Source organism: Hoplias malabaricus, chromosome 18 (genome assembly GCF_029633855.1).
Source record: "Hoplias malabaricus isolate fHopMal1 chromosome 18, fHopMal1.hap1, whole genome shotgun sequence".
NCBI classification, from domain to species: domain Eukaryota; kingdom Metazoa; phylum Chordata; class Actinopteri; order Characiformes; family Erythrinidae; genus Hoplias; species Hoplias malabaricus.
The window spans coordinates 16,201,922-16,224,422 of record NC_089817.1 but is presented as its reverse complement, the minus strand read 5'-3'; the positions used below and the strand labels follow the sequence as shown (position 1 = coordinate 16,224,422).

The 22,501-nt window shown below is 39.2% G+C and overlaps 1 long non-coding RNA gene across 2 annotated transcripts; it reads left to right on the top strand.

Annotated features, from left to right (window-relative positions):
* Nucleotides 1-8,442: 8,442 nt before the first annotated feature.
* Nucleotides 8,443-18,708, top strand: LOC136675187 (uncharacterized). Of its 2 annotated transcripts, none has more exons than XR_010796142.1 (3): nucleotides 8,443-8,523; nucleotides 9,962-10,134; nucleotides 18,552-18,708. It is a non-coding gene; the product is annotated as an uncharacterized lncRNA (long non-coding RNA). The 2 variants fall into 2 exon arrangements; XR_010796143.1 differs by having other exon boundaries at nucleotides 8,500-8,644.
* Nucleotides 18,709-22,501: the final 3,793 nt, after the last annotated feature.

Sequence of the window (22,501 nt, the reverse complement as noted above, 5' to 3'; positions counted from 1 at the left end):
AACCAGGCATTAGGATATTTTTTTGCCTCCACCAACGAACCACGACTCTAGAAACGAACCCGAGCCTCCGCTGAGCCGGCGGCTGGAAATGGCCACTGACCCCAATAGGTGAGTCTCCCAGCGCGCCCAGACTTGAGTGAGCTTTTAAGATTAGCAAATTGTAGCTTTAGCAATTTAGCATTAGTGTAAATAGCAGACATCGAAATTCGTGCTAAGTTAAGCCGTATCTGCGCTTCGTCTCCCCACATTCACCCACCTACTTTCCGTTATTCCACCCACCCCCACCTCCCATCATACAGCCAGTGCCTGTGTTACTCCTCCAGCCAGTCGTAGCGATGTGTAACCACTTACAACTTTTTTTAATTTCTTTTTTATTACTGTTACCACTGTATTTCTTTTTTTTTTTTTTTTTTAGTAACGCTACATGTATTTTTTTACTAATTTGAGAGTGTTGTAAACATATATCAGTGCAAAAAGGGTGACTTTCGGGGTGGGGACTGTAACACATTAATTGCTTTTCCATTATTTTAAATGGGGAAAATTCACTCGAGAAACTAACTTTTCTACTTACGAACCGGGTCATGGAACGGATCAAGTTCATAGGTAGAGGTTCCATTGTATCAGTATTTTCTTCCTTAACACATTGACAATTGTATTATTCATTCATTATCTGTAAGCTCTTATCTAGTTCAGGGTCACGGTGGGTCCAGAGCCTACCCGGAATCACTGGGCGCAAGGCGGGAATACACCCTGGAGGGGGCTTCAGTCCTTCACAGGGTCCATTGTATTATCTTAGTTTAATATAGTTAATAAAATATGGCCCTGTACCTTATATCAATTCCAAAACATTGATGCTGATGTCTCGGTAGGTAGGTGGACATGTCTGGTTCCACATTAAATGCTGAAGCTTTTACATTCTGGCACCTGAGACTACTGCAACTTTTAATGTGGAACTGGAAGTGTCTAACAAAAGCTGACAAACAAGAAGCTGAATTCACAGTTCACTGGATTGTTGGGAGTGGTTGATTACAGATTTTTTCTGAAGGCATATGATGCCCTAAATTGAAATTTAATAAAGTCCAGCTTGCTGTCAGTGCAGAAAGATACATGAAGAGTGCGGTCAGTAGTCTGGTTATAAAGCACTGCTGTTTTTAATTTGCGTTCTGGTGATGAATTAGGCTCATAAAGGATTGTCTCATTTCATAGGGGAAGATTATAACCATTACACCATATAACTCAGTTATCAGGGGCATGATGACACTCAGAAGGGACAGGGGTAAAAATAATAAATGGGCCAATGAATATGTACAGGCAGATACGAATTAGGGAGAGCTTGCCTAGTGCTAGAATGAACAGAATGCATGATTTTAATGAACAGCTCCTGCCATTAAGTCTCTACTTAGACATGACATGATGTCAAAATATGATATATAGATTGTTGCTGGTACCATACAATTAACTATAAAATGGATCTGAATTTCCTGACTAAACCTGTACAGTAGAACAAGTGATACTTCATTAATCCCCTTGGGGAAACTGAGTCTGCATTTAAACCATCTATGACTGTGAACATACACACACTAGGATCAGTGGGATGTGTTTGTGTTCTACCCGTGTCCGCGTGGGTTCCTCCCAGGGTCTAAAAACACATGTTTGTAGGTGGAAAGTGTCCATAGGTGTGAGTGTGTGTGTCTCCCTGTGAAGGACTGGCGCCCCCTCAAGGGTGTGTTCCTGCACACCAGGTAGGCTCTGGACCCACTGCGACCCTGAACTGGATAAGCTAAGATAATGAATGAGTGAAAAAAAAAAAAATATATATATATATATATATATATATATATATATATATATATACAGAGGTTGGACAATGAAACAGAAACACCTGGTGTTAGACCACAATAATTCATTAGTATGGTGAAGGACCTCCTTTTGAGGCCAATACAGCGTCAATTCATCCTGGGAATGACATACACAAGTCCTGCACAGTGGTCAGAGGAATTTTAAGCCATTCTTCTTGCAGGATAGTGGCCAGGTCACTACGTGATGCTGGTGGAGGAAAACGTTTTCTGGTGACTGTGCAGTCCATGGGAGATGTTCAACTTCACTTTCATGTTCATCAAACCAGTCTTTCACCAGTCTTGCTGTGTGTATTGGTGCATTGTCATCCTGACACACGGCACCACCTTCAGGATACAATGTTTGAACCATTAGATGCACATGGTCCTCCAGAATGGTTCGGTAGTCCTTGGCAGTGACGCGCCAATCTAGCACAAGTATTGGGCCAAGGGAATGCCACGATATGGCAGCCCAAACCATCACTGATCCAACCCCAGGCTTCACTCTGGGCATGCAACAGTCTGGGTGGTACGCTTCTTTGGGGCTTCTCCACACCGGAACTCTCCCAGATGTGGGGAAAACAGTAAAGGTGGACTCATCATCATACATGTTTCACATTGTCCACAGCCCAAGATTTGCGCTCCTTGCACCATTGAAATCGACGTTTGTCATTGGCATGAGTGACCAAAGGTTTGGCTATAGCAGCCCGGCCATGTATATTGACCCTGTGGAGCTCCCAACGGACAGTTCTGGTGGAAACAGGAGAGTTAAGGTGCACATTTAATTCTACTGTGATTTGGACAGCCGTGGTTTTATGTTTTTTGGATACAATCCGGGTTAGCACCCGAACATCCCTTTCAGACAGCTTCCTCTTGCGTCCACAGTTATTTTTGGACCCGAATCTCGCATTTTGCGGGGTGAAAAACACATCTTATATATTCAGCTTTGTAAGTCTTGAATGTCTGAATGCGTCTGTGAGCTCCGTATACTGTTAGAAAGCGCAGACCCTACCGTTTCTAAAAATAGCACTCTCATCGCGGTGCTGTGAAGCCTCTGGGAGTAATCTAGTGTGAAAAACTACCTAAAAATCAAGGCGCTCCTTCAAAATTTTTGTCTTATGTCCTTGTCATGAAAGATTCTAACGATAGTCGCTAAAATCAGAAAAAAAGACGCTGCAAAGGGACAAGAAAGACGCTGTTTACTTTCAGTTTCGTTTTGACTCACATAACGTCAACCCACGCTGTCTCTGGGCAGAAAAATATGAGTCATCAGCAAAAACGTATTCCTATTATTGATTTATAGTTTTCAAGGTTTTTGTAGGTTTCACATCAAATAACACTGCATTAGATCAACAAATATAAACTAAAAAGCTTAAATAATTATTTATTGCGTGTTTTCTAAATAAACAAGTATTATTTCATCATTTTTTAAAAAGATTATAATAATAATAATAATAACTGTAAATATTATCAGCATCTGAGAAAACTGCCAAAGTACCAAAATGTTTTTTATTTGTTGGGATATTGTCCATATTTGCCCTGAACTAAATTCCTGAAAATCTGGGCCTGCTGTGACTGTCAGAACCTTATCAGTCATACATCCCAGAGCTTAGAATATCAAGAAAAATATGTCCGTCTGATGCTACAAATTTATTTTGTCACAGTAATATGACATGTAATAAATTAGCATCAAAAATGCTTATGTTTTCAACTAAGAGACACCTCACACTTACAATCTGTGTCAAGATATCCGATGTGGGAATATGATTTCAATGCTGTACATTGAGAAATATGAAAAAAAAAAAGCAGGCGCTAGGTAAAATTTTGGTCAAAACATGACAAATTTATAGAAAAATTGATTTATCGGTCAGCATGAAAACCTCAAGTGATTACATATTTGAGTAGCAAAGGTTCTTTAGAAAATAAAACAACTTTACTGTTTAAATGCAACTGAAAGAGACACTGACAAAATAGCAAAAAAATAGCAAAATAGCTATATATATATAGGGTCCATCGAGTTAATCCTGCTGTATGTGTTTCGTCCTTCTTGGTGGTATGCTGACATTACCCTGGATACCGTGGCTCTTGATACATCACAAAGACTTGCTGTCTTGGTCACAGATGCACCAGCAAGACGTGCACCAACAATTGGTTCTCTTTTGAACTCTGGTATGTCACCCATAATGTTGTGTGAATTGCAATATTTTGAGCAAAACTGTGCTCTTACCCTCTGCTAATTGAACCTTCACACTCTGCTCTTACTGGTGCAATGTGCAGTTAATGAAGATTGGCCACCAGGCTGGTCCAATTTAGCCATGAACCAGTTTCATTGTCCAACCCCTATATATATATATCAGTAGGTAGTGTCGCAGTCACACAGCTCCAGCTCCAGTTGGTGTGTTCTCACCGTGCCCGTGTGGGTTTCCTTCGGGTGCTCCGGTTTCCTCCCACAGTCGCTTAATAACGCTTTCTTAGAGCAGTTATTCCTGTGCAAATGTTAGAATAAATGCATACACTGCCACTGGTTCAAAAAGGCCAGCAAGTCTATGTAAAAGAAATGAATACCATCCGTCAGGCTTGAAGTGTCTTACATTCACCTCTGCCACCTCCCCCATTTACAGCACAGACGAAGAGGCTCTCAGACTTGTGCTTTGGCCTCTGTGGACCGTTGTGTGTCAGAACAAGCATGTAGAGACCATTCAGACTTAAATCTTTTCCTTCAGTTGTGAAGGTGATGGAGAAAGTGTGAGCATGTTTCTGTGGTTGTGAGAGAGAACAAAAAGAGAATGAGTGACATAAGCTCTGACCAACAGACCTTAAAGGTTAGCTTTATATTTGATAAAAGTGAAACTACTCTTGATGTCAGCATTTCTTCTGCAGGAAAAAGGATTCCTATGTCAGTCATTACTCATAGAATAATCTTTAGAATGGTAGGAGCTGAATAAAAAACTGAGACACACTATGCCACTGTTTAAGCTTGCTGTGGTCTGTCTATGGCAATCGAATCATCATTCAAACAGTGTGTTTACACTTGAACTTCTCAAAACCAGCTTCTGTATCCAGATTCAGGTCCAGTCACAATAGGAGCAGACAGGCAGATCTGATCACAATGTAAGTATAAGCGTTTGGATTAGGAATCATACTTAAAATAGAAGTTGAAAATCAAATTACAGATTGATCCAACTTTAGTGGAAATTCCTCAAGACAAGTTAAAATGAGGCTCAGTAGTGTGTGTGGCCTCCACGTGCCTGTATGACCTCCCTACAAAGCCTGGGCATGCTCCTGAAGAGGCGATGGATTTTCTCCTGAGGGATCTCCTCCTAGACCTGGATTAAAGCATCAGTCAAGTCCTGGGCAGTCTGTGGTGCAATGTGGCATAGGTGGATGAAACGATACATGAAGTCCCAGGTGTGGGGACCAGGCAGGCCAGTCCAGTCCATAGCATCAATGCCTTCATCACAAAGGAACTGCTGACACACTTCAGCCACATGAGGCCTAGTACTGTCATGCATCAGAAGGAACCCAGGGTCCACTGCATATGGTCTCACAATGGGTCTGAGGATCTCATCCCGGTACCTAATGGCAGTCAGGGTACCTCTGGCTAGCACATGGAGGGCTGACCCACTTCCAAACGGGTCATGCTGGAGGATGTTGCAGGCAGCAGAACGTTCTACAGTGTCTCCAGACTCTGTCACGTCTGTCACATGCTCAGTGTGAACCTGCTCAAATCTGTGACGCGCACAAGGTGAAAATGGTGAATCTGCCAATCTTGGTGTTCCCTGGTAAATGCCAATCGCCCTGCACGGTGTTGGGCTTTAAGCACAATCCCCACTTGTGGACGTTGGGCCCTCATGAAGTCTGTTTCTGACAGTTTGCGCAGAAACATGGATATTAGTGGCCTGCTGGAGGTCATTTTGCAGGGCTCTGGCACTGCTCCTCCTTTCCCTCCTTGCACAAAGGAGGAGGTAGCGGTCCTGTTGCTGGTGGTGTTGCCCTCCTATGGCCCCCTCCACATCTCCTGGTGTACTGCCCTGTCTCCTGGTATCTTCTCCATGCTCTGGACACTGTGCTGAACCTTCTTGCTACAGCTCGCATTGATGTGTCGTCCTGGGTGAGCTGGGTTGTAGACACCGCCTCATGCTACCTCTAGTGAGAGTACTGACAAAATGCAAAAGTGACCCAAACATCAGCCAGAAAAGATGAGAACAGAGAAATGGTCTGTAGTCTTGCTAATTGCCTCTCATTTCTACCTGTTGTCTGTTCCATTTGCCCAACAGCAGGTGAAATTGATTCACAATCAGTGTTGCTTCCTCACTGAACAGGTTGATTACACAGAAGTGTGACTGACTTGGAGTTACATTGTGTTATTTATATATACACACACACAAACACACACACACACACAGATCCAGTCACTAAGTTTATACATACACACATCCAATAGAAATTACTTTAGACACAACAAGATCCAATCAATATGACTTTATATATAAAAGAGCTTGATTCTAATCACAAATGTGGCTACACATGTTGTTTTATGTGTTCTCCCCGTGTCCGCATGGGTTTCCTCCGGGTGCTCCGGTTTCCTCCCACAGTCCAAAAACACACGTTGGTAGGTGGATTGGCGACTCAAAAGTGCCTGTAGGTGTGAATGTGTGTGTGTGTGTCTATATTGCCCTGTGAAGGACTGGCGCCCCCTCCAGGGTGTATTCCCCGCCTTGCGCCCAATGATTCCAGGTAGGCTCTGGACCCACCGCGACCCTGAATTGGATAAGCGCTTACAGATAATGAATGAATGAATGTTGTTTTATTGTGTGTATGGACAGCATCCAGACCCTGGACCCAGTTAAGATGCTATTTACACTTGATATTAACATCAACTATCTGATCATGATCATCATCCGTTCAAAATACATCATGTTTACCCTTCAAAGAGGAAATTTACTGGCTTTCCAACATTACTTCCGGCTTTCCTTACTTTTTGTTTTTTTTGTGCTAAGGAGCAATAGGAAGATAAGGGTGGATGGTTACATGACGTGAGGTCAAATAGGTGGACAATTTGGCCGCATTGCATCCGATCCAATCACAATCCATACGTACCTTCTTCAGAATCACGAGCTAGATCTCAATACATTTCAAAGGTTACAGCTGTCTTTTAAATGTGTGTACAGACAACATAGAGATACAGATTTAATACCATGTATAAACAGGGTGTGTGGTTGCTTTAAAGGGGGAATTATTAATCTCCTTCTTTTTGAGAATAAAAAATCATTGCAATGGAACAGACCGGGGTCATGTGGCTGTTTGCCATAATATTCAGCAAATGTAATTCAGAAAAAAAATCGATTATTGTCATTCATGCCCTTGCTATCTGGTAAATATTTGAGTGCACTTCAGATTTTACATGCTCCTTTATAGACCTGTGTGCGCGCACACACACACACACATACACACACAGAGAGAGAGACCACAACAAACCATTTGGCTGCACCCAAAAACCCCAAACCCCAGCAGGGCTGAGAGGTGAGGGCTGCAGGTGCGCCTCCACTTTCCATCACTCTCACAGGATGCGCAACACATTAATCCTTGGGATGTCACACACATAAAGCCAAATGCACCATTAGTAGTAATGATTGTCCTCTTGTGCTGAACAACAACCGCCACCTCTGTGAGCGAGTGCTGGCCGTGCTCAGCATTAGCTAGCAGTGCTAATGGCCATCTTTCTAAAGCTGATCACCAAAGAGAGCCTCTCCATCAACAGCAAAGTGCCAATTTGTCCAGAAACATTAATACTGTGACACCTGATCTCTACATTGTTCCCAAAGTTGTAGTAGAATTATAATGTGATGAAATACTACTTTTATTTGTGTTTTCTACATTTTTTTCTGTGCACTAGTTGGAGCCATGCCATAGAACATGAGTTTTAGTCCATGTCCTATCTCTATCCTTTATATTATATTTCAAATTAAAATTCAAATTTTATGTATTTTTGTTCTCACTGTTATGATTATTTATTATTTATTTACAGACCAACGGAAAAAAATACAGGCGTGCACAGATTCACATATTGATTTGCCAATGTGCAACTTTTGTGCATGTTTTATACGAGTGTGTGAATGTGTTATGCACCATATTTCCCGCTGCAACTGGAGCAAAAGCGTATGGTATTTTTGTACTGCTGTGCGTAGAATTGGGTTTGTGCACCTGCAATGAATTTGTAACTGTTAAAGTTGTATTTGTGGGAGAGGAAAAATATCTACAGGTTTGCAACTCTTGAAGAGATTTTCTCTGTGACTTCAAATGTATTTATACACGTGTGTGGTTTTGCACCAAATATACCTCCATATTCTGCTCTTACAATATTGAGTCATCTTTATGGAGTTAAATCAGTATCACGAGTATCAGGAGAACTTGAACCTGAAATTATGATTCTTGAAAAAAAATGTGAAATGTGGTGTAAATGGATAAGAAAATTAGGTGATCAACAGTTCAGGTACAAAAATACAGGTTAAAAAATCAGGTCTGGAAAATCAGTGAAACATCCGGGCTACTGAGGAAGTGCAAACAAACGTTGGACTATATGAACTCACACCTGGCCAATCACAATACTTCTACAGAGTTTTTAACTCCGAGGCGGGAGCATAGATGATTATGGCACAAGAGAACCGCGATAGACCGTTTCCTTTATGTAAGCGCACGTTAGATATCACTGTGTATTGTTTTATTTGCTGTTTGTAGACAGATAATCTGTTACGTAATATATTTCTTACGACGACCGTGAGGCGAAACACCGGTTTGTGGCAATCCTGGTAACGTCTGCGTTACAAACACATTTCCAACAATGTAGCACGTCAGTAATGTTATCATTCAAATAAACTCCTGTGCAGGTAAATTTGTGAGAGAACACAGTAAACAGCTCAAATTATACCACACACTTTAATAACAATCTGTTAATTTGAGCACTACACGTGAATCAACTAAAATTCCTGACGTGTTATTTTCAGTACACAAACACAGTGATACAGTTACAGAGAGCTGTGTAAAAATCACTGAACTAAATGTTTTTGATAGTAATTTTTACATTCCCTCAGAATAAAGACGCCATGTTAACAGCTTCTTGCAAAATCATTAGGAGGTATTTCATAAATTAGAATGTATTTTTAACGTTTTAAGTTGTGCCAAAATAAAGCCTGTCCAGGTGGAGAAGAACCAAGGACCATTTCAAAAGGACAAAAACATATATTTTACTCTAAGATCCTGCTCTCAGGTTACTCTATCAGTGTTTGCACACATACAGAAATATTAAATGCACATATTCATAAAAAACAAAAGCCTGATATTTGAACAGGTTCCAGTTTGCAATGCAATGATCCTTTTACATAAAGGAGGTGGGTTGCTCGTTATTTATTGTGATTCTTGGAATTTAATTCATTCATTAATGTTAATTAATGGCTTGATTTTTTTTTTCTGCATCATTCCCTTCATGTTGTTATATTTTCTGTAGTTCATGTAAATATGTTTTGAACTGGCACTTATAAAAGTATTTTTATTAAATATATATATATATATAGGTAACAAATAGAAATATAGGTTATTATTATATGTCTAGGTTTTAAACCTTTGTAATTTGAGGTGCTGTGTTGTGGCACTTTTTATCTACAAATGTACCAGTAATTAAGTGGTTAAACCAGGAGGTCAAACGCCATGCCAGCAGGCCCCTAGACCTACAGTTCAGACAGAAATGACAAGGTTTAGATAAAATAGCTATGTTGTATAGTATATTGTAAAGATTTGCATGTCTTTCATCAGGGCATTTACAGCCCTCTGTTCCAAAGGAAAGGCTAAAAAAACATAGTAGGACTTTCATTAAAAAAAATAAAAATGTAAGAAAATTAGTGCCACTTTCTATCTTCTACCAAGTCTTTACGAGAAGTCACCAAATGATTCCAAGCAGTTGGTGCATTTAAAGTCTGGTTTATGCCAAAGGACCGTTACTCTTGCTGAAGACGTTTAATTAAATTACAAATTAAAAGTACTCTTGAGTTTGTAGGCCTTGTGTATGTCATACTGGTCATTACGGGGTGTTTCAATTTCTCATATGTGCCCCCTGGTTTTCCACTCCCTAGAGAGGCAGTCAATCCCAGTCCCCACCAAGGCCATTTCATAGTTTTGAAAGACAGAACTTGAACCTGCACATGGATATGAGGAGTAGTCCGGTGGAACGAGACTGAGCTGTGATCTCCTTCTGCATGAAGGCTGTTGTCGAATGGGCTCCACTTTGTATACAGCAGATTGGAAGGTACATAACATTTACAGTAAGAATTAGTCATTTTCAACCTGTACTGATTGACTGAAGTCTGGATTGTCTGTGAACCTAGGTAAGTAATCCACATTTTGTGGTAATGAATAAGAAGCAATGAGTGCTATGCATGTAATTTTAAAATTTTCAATGTACTTGGAGTAGTAGTTTCACAGAAGTAACACCAAACAATTTGACTGAAATTATTTTTCCATTTCAACAAACACTGCGGTCACCAGGCTTTTCATGGAATGTTGCTCAGGGAACAATGCCTAACACAAGTTTATCCATAACAAACACAGTTCCCCATCTGGTGGGGAGTGGAATCAGATGATGGGGGAAAACTGCCAGATAGACCTGTGTAGTGTTATCTGCAGGACTGTCCAGAATGATTTCAGTTCTCACCTCAGAGAGGACTTTTCCCATGTTAGAGAGGAGGTTGGGGACAGGGATGCTTATGGTGGACCAAGCATCCGAGAAAGATGTCTTGTGTATGCCTCCTGCTGGGGTAGTAGCCAGGTGCAGCTAACTGGGAGGTGGACCTGGGACACGCTAGGGGGATTATATCTCCCGAGCCAGTGTGTCCTGAGTCTATCCCGGGGCTTCTTCCTAGTTGGCCGTGCTTGGTACAGTTCCAGAGGGAGGCATCCCAGGGCAAACCTTTCAAATGCCCAACTCACCTCCTCTCGATCCGAAGTAGCATTGGTACAGTTCCAAGCTCCTTACCCGATCATGGAGAGTATGCACCGCAACAAGCAAGAGAAAACTTATTGTGGGGTCTCTGTCCGCAATCACGTTCTTCCTGTCATTATCCGAAGCTCATTACCAGAAGTGAGGGTACAGACATAGATTGACCGGTAAATTGAGAGCTTTGTTTCATGGCTCAGCTCTCACTATGGCACGTTGGTTTAGTAAGTGTTGAAGTGCCCCAACAAACCTGACTCCCTGCAATTGGAATTTTGTCAAACATCAGAATAATCCATAGATTACTTGACTATTAAAATGGACAGTTCTAATTGACTACATAAGTTAATTAACTGCCATTTTTAGTTTATTTACGTTTGTTTATTTATGGTGAATGAAATGACAGCTGTCATTTTCAATGCTATTTCAACTGCAACAGTTCCTGTAAAATGACAAAAGTATGTTTTCCATCCATCCATCATCTGTAACCGCTTATCCAATTTAGGGTCGCGGTGGGTCCAGAGCCTACCTGGAATCATCGGGCGCAAGGCCGGAATACACCCTGGAGGGGACGCCAGTCCTTCACAGGGCAACACAGACACACACACATTCACACACTTTCGAGTCGCCAATCCACCTGCAACGTATATTTTTGGACTGTGGGAGGAAACCGGAGCACCCGGAGGAAACCCACGCGGACACGGGGAGAACACACCAACTCCTCACAGACAGTCACCCGGAGCGGGAATCGAACCCACAACCTCCAGGCCCCTGGAGCTGTGTGACTGCGACACTACCTGCTGCGCCACCGTGCCGCCCAAAAGTATGTTTTATTTTATTTATTTATTTATAGACATATCTCTGCCTTCTAGTGCACTCAAAACAAGCACCTCCAGCTCCACAGGTAATGTTTTTATCTCGTCATTTAAAAAAAAAATCAGAAAAATTGAGAGCTCAGCTCAATTTCCGTTCTGTATTCATTTATTTCTATAAATAATTCCCCCACTGGGTCGTCAATGCAGAGAACAGCGCTTCTCTTTGTGCTGTTTTATCAGAACAGAGTGCTCCAGAGGTAGAAATTCAGAAATCTACAATCCATCCGACATTCTTTAAAAGTCTTTAGTCCTTCAGTCTGTCATTAGTCTTCTACAGGACTGAGGCAGTGTATGAGGAGATTGACCGCCGATACATGACAAAAAGTATCCACTCAGAGGTGAGTGATATGTTGAGCGTTGTACATGGAGTTTTTGTATTAAATTAAAGCTCTACCATTTGAGATCACAGAACATGGCACGATGCAGTGATTAAAGGGATGATATTTTTCCTGTAGTAATTTCCTCAGTACAGCTTTCTCAGTTTATTAGTAAGAGAAAATAATTTCAGTTAAAGTTGAAGAAGGTTTACATGAAGCTTATTGTGTAATTATCCTGATGCTAAATAAGAGATTGAACCCCATTTCAATATCAGTTGGTAACAGCTACTAATATAAAACCAATTTTATAGTAATGTAAAAGGTAGTTGCGGTATAAGATAAAAAAAAAAATGCATAAGCATGTTTACTCAAGTTAATTGTTTACACATAGGTACATAAATAGACAGACATACCAATAATAATTCAGCTAGAGTTGTATTTTAATGAGCTAATCACAAAATAACCCACCTTTACAAATAAATAATAATTTTGAAATTGTTCACTCTTATAGTAAACAGAAAGCTTTATTAGCGATATGTAAACATTTTTGTATATTACTGAATAGATGTGGGCGGCACGGTGGTGCAGCAGGTAGGTGTCGCAATCACACAGCTCCAGAGGCCTGGAGGTTGTGGGTTCGATTCCCGCTCCGGGTGACTGTCTGTGAGGAGTTGGTGTGTTCTCCCCGTGTCCGCGTGGGTTTCCTCCCACAGTCCACGTTGGTAGGTGGATTGGCGACTCAAAAGTGTCCGTAGGTGTGTAGTGAATGTGTGTGTGTGTGTCTGTGTTGCCCTGTGAGGGACTGGGTGTATTCCAGCCTTGCGCCCAATGATTCCAGGTAGGCTCTGGACCCACTGCGACCCTGAACTGGATAAGCGGTTACAGATAATGAATGAATGAATAGATGTGAAGTTGAAGTAACACGAGGCACATGGTATTTAATAAGAATGCATTCAGTTCTACTCAATATTACAATACAAAGATCTTTGTTTAAAAAAAAGATGTATTAGTCGTTTCCCATTTTCCTTGTGTATAAAAGAAATGTGAAAATGATTAATTCAGCAATTGATGTTACCATGGAACCAGGAAACCCAGGAACCAGGAATTGGATGCCGCATGCACTGACTTTTCACGCGTATAGCTTATAGCAGTGGTTTTCAAACTTTTCCACCCATGTACCACCCATTATCAAAACAAAACCTCCAACTACCACCTATGATTTTTACCACAGAAACATGTGCACCACTGGTTCTTCGTATGTTCTGGGGTCATAATGCAAAATCTCACTTGAAGTTTTACATGTTTTTGTTGCTTTTTATTTACTTGAGACTGACATGCTTAACACAAAATTATCTAAAATAATTACTAAAAATTATAGAGAGAATACAAATAACTATAGGCCTAAACTGTATGTTAAAACACATTAAACATTTATGAGAACATTATAAAACTTATGGGCAATAAGCATTTTGAAAGAAATAAAAAAAGAAGAGGTCAATTTAATATCAGTTATGTGCTTTAATAGGGTACAGGTGAAAACAGCAACTCTTAGCACTTGTAACAGCGATTAAGCCTGCCTCCACTTGGAAAATCTTGGTCAAACTAACCCCCTCATTGTTTTTGTAGAACTGCATATTCTGAACATAATGGTAAGAACATGTAGGTGGTGATTTCAAAAGAAAATATGTCACTGACAGGAAATGGATGGGGAAAAAAACAAGCAAATTAAAATGTGCTGTTTAGTGGAGGTGAAGATATCAGGACACGTCAATTCAAAATAAACCTTTTTTTAAATGATCATTTTTCTATTATGTTTAAATGTATATTTCAAAATAAAGGCATTTTTCTGTTGTCCCAGCTCTAACTTTAATTCAAAATTTACATAATTATTAAAAGGAAAGCTTCAGCTGAATGTCACTCACTTAATATCAGGTCATTCTGGTGTGCCATTTTAGAATGGTACCAATGTAAATGATCACATTTCAGTAATATTCACTCTGTATTTTGAGATTGTTATTAAAATAATCCTCCAGTTTGCACACAACATTCACTTCATAGTGAAAATACACCACCTGAATATGTCACTCACTTAATATCAACCCATTCTGGTTAATAATGCCAGAATAACAGCCATGTAAAGGATGATTTATCAGTTGCATTTCCTTTATGTTTAAACTGTTATTAAAAATAAATCCTCTTGTTATCACACACCAGTTTCACTTTATAATAATGATAGTACAGCACCTTAATGTGTCAACTCATTTATATTCCTACCAATATATGACTGATTCACAATGTTATGAAATAAATTGGTCATTTTTTAACAGAACGAATTAATATCAGAGCACAATGTTAATGTTATGCACAGAAGTGATCAGATCTATATATTGACATGTTTCATGACCATGTGGTTTGGTTGCTCCACCTCAAGAACAGGGAAATTGATAAATAGATATAATGCTTTTGAACATGAATCAAGCATGTAATGAAAATTATTAGCAAAATTATATCTAATAAAAACAAAGTCAGGTAATTCTCACAGCTCATCAATCACAGTGGACATTTGTACTTACTTTAAATTATGTTTTAAATAATTAACTGAATTAATAACTTTTCAGTGAATTATTCCTCCCTATCCTTTTATCTGTCTATGCATTATTAATGTTGTTTTGTAGTAGTTTTTATTGGTCTTTATATTATATATTTTATATAGTATGTTCATTGCTAATCATTCAATTCAAGTCTGTGAACTATATTGATAGATTTTTTCTGTGTAACTTATCTTATGTGTAACATGCTTGGTAAAATAGTGTTTTATGTATCAGTGATAACAATAAATGTGTGTACATTCAGCTGAACAAACAAACTGTAATGTCTACATCATTGCCTGCTCCATTGCCTATAATATATACAGAGATGTGATTATTTTCTTTGTCCCTACTGGAACATGGAGTAAGTTTTAGTGACAAAAGTAAAATTATTGACATTAGTTTTCAGTTTCTTTGTGCTGAAAATGTTTTTTTAAGGGCCATCACACTGACCATCTGATAAGCATTGTACGTGAGGGGGAGTGTTTTCGAGAAAGTGCACAGGCTGCAAATATTGGTAGATAGGGTGAAGCACGAGATTGGAAATTGTTGGTGGATGTCGGAAAAAGCTGCAGGTCCCAGAGTGCAGTGTTAACTACCAGACTACCAGTTAACTAGGCCAGACATGATGTTCTACTCTGAAAGTAAACGGATAGTTTATTTCATAGAGTTAACAGTTCCATTTGAGGATGCAGTAGATGAAGCATTCGACAGGAAGAAGCTGAAATATGCAGACTTGGCAGCTGAGGTGAGGGAACACGGGTAACAGGCACATGTAAGACCGGTGGAGGTAGCTGACAGAGGATTTGTAGCTAAATCGACCATATCCCTGCTTGTGCAGTTCGACATCAGTGGCTGAAAACTAAGGGCAATTGTGAAGGAGTTATCAGAAACAGCTAAAAGGTCTAGTCAGTGGTTGTGGATAAGGAGAGCACAGATTACTTGGGGGATTGCACTGTAGATATACTATTGAAATTGTTGGTGATGTAGCATGTAAAGTTCACATGGAACTGGTGGCACTGAGCATGCATTAACGGTGCCATTGGGGCTAGGTACAGCCTTAGTCACCAAGGAGGCCAGAGTGGATTTACGGTGGTTGATGTTAAAGGGTAAGGGAGGACTGTAAAGTTGTCTTTGAGTGGGTGTGTCTGTGACGCCAGACTTCACTCTTGAGCCTTCTGGAGGTGTTGTGGGCTTAATTCAGCAAAACACCAATGAGAGGAGATGCCTGATGGCCCCTGTAGTGATGCAGTCGCTGGTTTGGGTACTGGGTTGGGCACAATGAGTAACCATAGTTGTTAATAATAGCCAGTTGCTGATCGGATCATAAATGGCCACTTTTGTCCATTTATGGATATTGACCATAAATGGATATTTTACATCTTATTTTGTTTTTCACTCTTAACAGCTGTGGAAATAGTCAATTGAATATTGGGTCTTAATTTCTTTCTTTTTTACAAGACCAGTTATTATGCTCAAAAGTCATCAATAATCTTTCATGTTTACATGCTCTTATGATCTTTACTCCATCACAGAAAATGTTGTATACGTTCAGAAAAAATAATATATTTTTAAACACGTTTAAAATCCCAACACTGCCTGCTCTGTTGTGGTCTGCTGGATGCCCTAATGACTGAAGAACAGGGTAAAAAGTGGTATGCAGAGCAACAGTCGAAAGTTAATGGAGCTGAAAAATGCACAATAAGTGATTGCTATATACAGGTGCATCACAATAAATTAGAATATCATAAAAAGATTAATTTATTTCAGTAATTCAATTCAAATAGTGAAACTTGTGTGTTATATAGATACATTACAAACAAAGTGATATACTTCAAGCATTTATTTCTTTTAATTTTGATGATAGAAAACACCTGCAAAGCTTTCCTAAGACTTTAAAATCGTCCCTTAGTCTGGTTCAGTAGGCTTCAGTAGGGAAGACTGTTGACTTGACAGATGTCCAGAAGGCAGTCATTGATACCCTCCCTCTGTATCCAAGCATATCAGTGGAAAGTTGAGTGGAAGGAAAAAGGTGCACAAGCAACAGGGATAACCACAGCACTGAAAGGAATGTCAAGAAAAGACCATTCAAAAAATTTGGGGGAGATTCACAAAGAGTGGACAGCTACTGGAGTCAGTGTTTCAAGAGCCACCACACACAGACGTATCCAGGACATGGGCTACAACTGTTGGATTCCTTGTGTCAGGCCACTCATGACCCAGAGACAACACCAGAAGCATCTAACCTGGGGCAAGGAGAAAAAGGACTGGACTGTTGCTCAGTGGCCCAAAGTCTTATTTTTAGATGAAAGTAAATTTTGCATTTTATTTGAAAATCAACATCCCAGAGTCTGGAGGAAGTGTGGAGAGGCACACAATCCAAGCTGCTTGAGTCTAGTGTGAAGTTTCCACAATCAGTGATGGTTTGGGGAGCCGTGTCATCTGCTGGTGTTGGTTCACTGTGTTATATCAAGTCCAAAGTCAGTGCAGCTGTCTACCAGGAAATTTTAGAGCACTTCATGCTTCCCTCTGCTGACTAGCTTTATAGTGATGAAGATTTCATTTTCCACCAGGACTTGGCACCTGTTCACACTGCCAAAGGTAACAATACCTGGTTTAATAACCACAGTATCACTGTTCCTGATTGGCCAGCAAACTCTCCTCACCAGAAAACCCATAAAGAATTGATGGGGATTGTCAAGAGGAAGATGAAAGACACCAGACTAGGGCTGTGCCATATCATATTGTGTGCAATAATATCGCTACATATCTTAAATAATAAAAAAAAAATAATTATCATGATATTCAGACTTGTTTACGTACTGCATTATTGCAGTATATTCATGGCATACATTCATTACGTGAGTCATTTAGTCACAGAGACCGGTATGGTGGATATTTGCTCTGTTCATAGAATTTGCTCCAAAAGAGACGTGACTTCAGTCATGTGGAGATGGTTTGGATATAAAATATCAATATTCTAAATATGTTTCATACAACGGCAGAATCTTTGTAAGTTACAGTTGTTTACAAAATAATCAAATGTTTACACATTTATTTGTTGTTTCTTCTGAATGTTTAAAATTGTTAGATTTGTACTAAAATGAAATGTTATTAAATACTATTTAAATAAGAAATTAAGTATATTTTAATATACTTAATATTAATATAACATTTATTTTGTTGCAATAGTGTGTTCTTAAATATAAAACAATTATTTTTCATATCGCCAAGAATATCGTTATCACTAAAATGCCCTGAAATATCGTGATGATATTTTAGGGCCGTATCGCCAACCCCTTAAACCAGACCCAACAATGCAGATGAGCTGAAGGCCGCTATCAAAGCGCCCTGGGTTTCCCTAACACCTCAGCAGTGCCACAGGCCGATCGCATCCATGCCATGTCGCATTGATGCAGTGATTCATGCAAAAGGAGCCCCAACCAAGTATTGAGTACATATACTGTACATATTTGCATATATACTTTACAGTAAGCCCACATTTTTGTATTAAAAATCTTTTTTTTAATCGGTCTTATATAATATTCTAATTTTCTGAGATAATTACTTTTTGTATTTCATCATCTGTAAGGCATCATCAAAATTAACATCATCATCTGCTTGTAATGAATCTATATAATAAATTAGTTTCACTTTTTGAATAAAATTGGTTAAATAACTTTTCATGATATTCATGATATTTATTGAGATGCACACGTTTGTCCACATCATAAACATTAACAACAGATAACACTGCATTCCAGGTAGGCTCTGGACCCACTGCCACCCTGAACTGGATAAGCGGTTACAGATAATGAATGAATATAACACTGCATAACACACTTATCCTTGTAGATTTATCAATATTTTATAACATTTTCATTGCTTTGAGATTGTTGATGTTTTCCACTGCACTCGGCTAAGTGGCTGTGTTCTTCCCTGTGTGCTTACAGGAGATAGAATCCGGCTGACTGGCTGCTGGTTTCCTGACCTTCACTTGGACAGCAGGTGGATTGTGGGGGAGAGAGAGCGCAGGCTATTAAATAAAGCTTTCTGAGCAGGGTCAGCAGAGAGATTAGGAGGCTCAAGCTTCAATAGATGGGATTTAAAGAGTGCATTTAAGTAGCTGGAGGGATGTAGCCACTAACCCCTACCACACTAATTAGTAAGATCTTTTGCAGGGAGTGGTAATGGAAGCACTATTTTAATGCTTTAATTATATTCTTATTTAGCTGGTGATTTTTTCCACCTTGTCCCACTTTGTAAAATGAACTGTAACACCTCTTCCTTGTCTTGGATAAATGGTTTACATCACTGTTCACCAACCAACTTCTCTGGAGGTCTAGTTTCTCCTCGGAGTTTACTCTTTCCCACCTGTAATAAGAACAAAAACACCTTTCTCCTGCAACACTAAAGCAACCATTCTATCCAATGAAAGAGTTCTGAGAACGTTTCCCATTATCTAAAGCAGGTGTGAGAGATTATAATTGGAGCTATACTCTCCAGGAGCAAGATTAGGGTCTGCAAGTGTATCTCCTCAAAATTACTTTCCCAGCAGGTTACCTGGTCCAAGATAAGCCTTCTCTTAGAAGAAAATATGATTTCATTCTTATGATTCCCCATTAGTAAGTCTTTTAATCCACACAAACTGGATTCTCTGTATTTACTGTTGAGCTAAACTGGCTTTCAAAATTTTGTCAAAAGTTTCAAACAATCATTTTCTGCTTCATTTATTGAAGAAAGAGGAGCAGAAAACTAGAAAACAAAGCCCCTGTTCAGCATTGCTGCAATTCCGTATGCTGGAAATAGGCATGAATCAGATAGCAGTCCAGGGAGGTTTTTCGTTAATCTCAGCATGTACTGCCAGCTTAAGGCTTTTTTTCTTTTTTATAAGTATTTTGATTAATTCTGGGATTGGGTTTAGACCTCTGTAATGCTGTTTGCCTGGCCTCTAATCTGCTAACCTCATAACTCTTAATCAAAACCCGAGCATTTTTTTTTTAAGTTGTTGTTCTGTATTTTAATCTTGAATAAGCGAGGCTGTGGATTATTCCTCTGTCCTGTCCTTCCTCTTCCCGTCAGATGACTTCACCTGAGTGACTGTTCTAGAACAATCTGTCAGAGCATTTCCATGTGCCATCACCTGTGACCTTAGCATGGACAATCGTGAGGTGTTTTACTTCTCTTACCTGTCGTTAGTGAGTTCTGCTACTTTAAATTTGACCTGGTCTTGTGTCAGCCACAGATGCATTGCCCACATGTTGACAGAGAGTCTGATACTTTCAGTGCGTTAAGTTGGCCTCACCCTCAGGATTCTGCACTGTTGCATTCTGATTGGCTATCTGCCTCATTCTATGTGGCATGCCAAGATAGCAGATTTGTGATTGATCCTTTTTTTGCGTGTCATTCAGATTTTGTTTCCCGCAGTAGTAGGTGGTTCCTGGTTAGGTTAAGTAGCGTAAGCTACCAGACTCTGGTTCAGACACACAGAGGCCTAGTTTCTATAATGTCCATAGGAAAGCGTGAGCAGTTGGGCATTAATTGCTTAAGACCACCATGCATTTTCTAGAGTTACAAACCCCTTAACAATACCCTTCATTTTAAAAGAAAGTTTGGATGTGTAGGTTGTCCACAAATCTTTAATAACATATGATGCTTCTTGCCTTGTTTTGCTAGGCATCTCCAAATTCCTTGCTGTTGATTTTTGTCACGATTGTCTTGTTTCCTTATGTAAGAGAGACAAAAGCTTCATATTTCTGTTGAGCTCCCTCTGCACATATAGATTCTGTTGTACACATATAAACGCAAGGAAAGGAGAGGAAGGATTAGGGCTTTTCACAGATACAGCTTCTCACACAGAGCTTAAATTGTCAAGCAGCTGACGTGGTATTTGTCTTTACATTTGAGTTTTTAAATTGAATTTAAGGAGACTTTAAGGCTCCTCCATCTGTGAGAGATGAACAAACACAGATGTGAGTGGCCTGTCATGTCAGGGTAATACTGAGACCTAGAATGTACTCTATTATTTTTTTGTTTTGTTTATTTATTTATTTATTTTTTTTATATATTTATTTACTTCTAGCTTCACTTTAACTCAAGGACAAATTTAAGTATTAAAAATCTGACACATTATAATAATATTCTGGAAATATAGGCCTGGAGAAAGCTTGGAGCTCCATGATTTGCATCAAAGCAGCTCTAAAAGCTAAAATGAAATAATCTGATTTCTGTATAGATATGAGCACAAATACGAGTGTGGCTACACATACAAAAATCTCTAAAAACAAAGTTAAATCCCATAGACACATTTTTGCAATAGACTTCAGTTTCTAAGTGAGAACCAAACCTCTACAGAGAACTTAAAATCATATTTTATTTCTTAGACCTAACAAATTAGGGAGGGGGTGGGGGTAGGGGAATTAAAAATTGGAACAAAATCTATTACCCCATTTCCAGAAAAGTTGAAAATGATATATAAATAATTTAAACCCTATAGTTAATTGAAAACATTGTAAAGTTTAAATTAAATTAAATTTGGAATAAAACAAATTTGAATATGATGCCAGTAAAACATAAAAAAATTGACATGGGGCATTTAACCACCCCTTTTAATAGCACTTGGGATTGAGGAGACTAGTGTAGTTTTGAATCTTAAATATTTTGCCATTTTGTTTGTAACAGGACTTCTGTAGATCAACATTTAGCGATAATGTTTTTAATTTCAAAAGGCACCAATTATTTTCAGGGGGTGACATCTGGATTAGTTTAGCACCTGGACCCTTTTACAAAGAAGTCATGCTGTTGTAATCAATGCAGAATGTGGGTTGGCTTTGTATTACTGAAAAAGACGTTGTCTTGATGGCAGCATGTTCCTCTTAAGTTCAGCATTAAAGGGAACATCTACGATTTTTGCAGTTCTCTAGTTGTTTACGTTCTGAGGCTAAGCGTCTTTTAACATGGAATGACGTGTTTGAGAGAGAGACAGAGAGAGGCAGTCTGAGCCAGTCTGTTTCTTCACCCATTTACAGACAATGGGGCTTTGTAAACTTATCAGACTAGTTTCCAGCACAAAAAAAGAACTGGAGAACTAGTGAATGGTGAGGAAACTATGTCTTTATTGGTGCCTTCACAGATGTGCAAGTCACCCATACAATGAACATTAATGCTCACTCATACCTTCATGGATGTTAACCTTTGAACTGTGCACTTATAACAAACTGAATGAGCCCTCTTCCCTTTAAGCCAGAGTACGTGACATCCATAACTTCCAAAAAGAATTTCAAATTTTTATATTTTAGACTATTATTTTTCCACTTCATCTCAGTCTATCTTAGATTAGCTCGGGCCCAGAGAAGGGGTGGTATTTCTGGATTGTGTTTAGGTGTAGTTTCTTTGCATTTGTGAGTTTTAACTTGTGCAACTTACAGTGACAAACTGTGTTCACAGACAATTGTTTTTGGAGGTGTTTCCGAGCCCGTGTAGTGCTCTCCACTACAGAAAATTGTGTTTTTAATTCATTACCAACTAAGGACCCAAAGGTCACAGTCAGCCATTATTGGTTTTGGGTCCAGTCCCTTACATGTAGAGAATTTTCTGGATTCTCTTTAGATTTTAATATTATACACCATAGATGAAGAACTCCACAGGTTCTTTGCTATTTTACATTGAGAACTACCAGTTAAACTAATTACTTTCATTTTATCTGTATTTTATATATTTGTAGCATTACACAAATTTACCAGTCTTTTGTTGCCCCATCCCAACGTTTATTGGAACGTGTTGCTGGTGCCAATGTCAAAATGGGCACACATGTTTCAAAAAAGTTATAAAATATGTCATTTTAAACATTTGAAATATTTTTTTTTCCTTTTTTTACGATTAAATATAGGGCTACATAACGTGT